Source organism: Solanum tuberosum, unplaced genomic scaffold, assembly GCF_000226075.1.
Source record: "Solanum tuberosum cultivar DM 1-3 516 R44 unplaced genomic scaffold, SolTub_3.0 scf00179, whole genome shotgun sequence".
NCBI classification, from domain to species: domain Eukaryota; kingdom Viridiplantae; phylum Streptophyta; class Magnoliopsida; order Solanales; family Solanaceae; genus Solanum; species Solanum tuberosum.
The window spans coordinates 582,545-584,129 of NW_006239105.1; the positions used below are offsets into that span (position 1 = coordinate 582,545).

General features: G+C 34.8%; 1 long non-coding RNA gene across 1 annotated transcript; it reads left to right on the top strand.

The window, feature by feature from the left end:
- The first annotated feature begins 672 nt into the window (after positions 1 to 672).
- LOC107061931 (uncharacterized) lies at positions 673 to 1,193 on the top strand. The gene is made up of 3 exons (XR_001474321.1): positions 673 to 815; positions 916 to 987; positions 1,131 to 1,193. It is a non-coding gene; the product is annotated as an uncharacterized lncRNA (long non-coding RNA).
- The last annotated feature ends 392 nt before the right edge of the window (positions 1,194 to 1,585 follow it).

Consider the following 1,585-nt stretch of genomic DNA (forward strand, 5'->3'; position numbering starts at 1 on the left):
AGGGAACAAATCATTTCATTAAGCAAAAGCTTACTACATATATAGATACATAAAGTGGTGTCAAATCCTGGAAATTGACTCCCCATTTTGTGCTTAAATCAAGCTCCACCACATATTACAATATCTTCTACATTCTAGAACTTTGTATTAAAATTAATTCAAAATTTATACCAAAAATATCAAGACAAAAGTACTAACATGATAGCACTTAGCATCACATACAAAAATAGCAACCTTCATCACTCACCTAGAAGAAACAAGGAAGCATATTGTACAAAAAAATCAAGGATTACGTCTCTAGGTTGTTGTTGTTGCTGGACTTCTTGAAAAAATGGACCCAACACATGATAATTGGAAGAAGGTTTAGGAAAATCTTAACTCATTCTTTGGTACTGTATCTGAACAGTGCCAATCAATTCTTTCTTTGAGCGATAATTACTTGCCCCAATATTTGAAGGCTTTTTTTAAAAAATTAAAAGTTAAATCCCAAGGATCTTTTTATTAAAATGGAGAAAAGAGGTGGCTCAAAGCCCAATCCAAAAAAAACAAAAAGTAAAGGACACTAGGAATTAAAAAATGAAAAAAAAAAAATAAGAAGACAAAGAGACATTAGGAAAGTGCATCCACTTAGTACTCGTTCTTCTTACCTGGCTTCCTTCGGTCACTGGAAAACCTCCATACTCTAGCTAATCTTGTAAAGCTACCAGGTGTGGGTTGCAATCATTTGTAGGTCTACAGATCTCACAGATTTCATGATTCAACACCAGTGAAGACTTCTTCAACTTGGAAGCTGCAACAGTTAGCTGGATCTAGAGGTAAATGTGAATTCGTTCATCATTTGTGCAATATTGTCCTTCATATTATAGTACATCAGTTTATATTTGATTTACTTCCTCCAATTATTCATCTCAATAGGTTGAATTCCTGAGGAATTGATACCACTGTTCAAGACTTATAATTTTCGGAGTACTTCATTTATAGCACTGAGTAAGATCCTTTTCTTTGACTGTATTACTATGTTTCTCCTTTGATATCAATGTTGTGGAATATTGAGATGGCTTGTGATGACTACTCTCGGTTGTTCTGGGCCTTGTATTCCTTTTTTTGAATCTTCTGTATGCGAATATTAGGAGTGTGTGACTTTTCTAATTGAATTATTGGTTTGGCCTGTTGTGGGAGTTTTTGATATGTATTTGAAGGCTTGTTTTCTTTATGTTGGAGGTTTTCTTGAAGATGTGGAGATTGATGTTTCCAAGTTTATTAGGCTATGGATTGTTCAAAAAATTCGTAAAGGCAAGAAACAATAAAAGGTCAGAAATGGTGGTAGAGGAGTATCTAGAAGAGTTGATTGATCAAAGTCTAATTTTGACCGGTAAACAAAGGGCTAATGGAAGGATGAAACATGCATAATTCACGATTTTCTTCGCCAACTCCTAAGTGAAGCTCATACTGAATATGTTGTGCATATCATGAATGGGAATGTCACTGTGACCTCAGAAGCCATAGATGATCAACGGCGAGTGATCTTTCCATTGGAAATTCAAGAGAAGAAGGTTTATCCTACAAGGCATAGAAGTGGTATTAC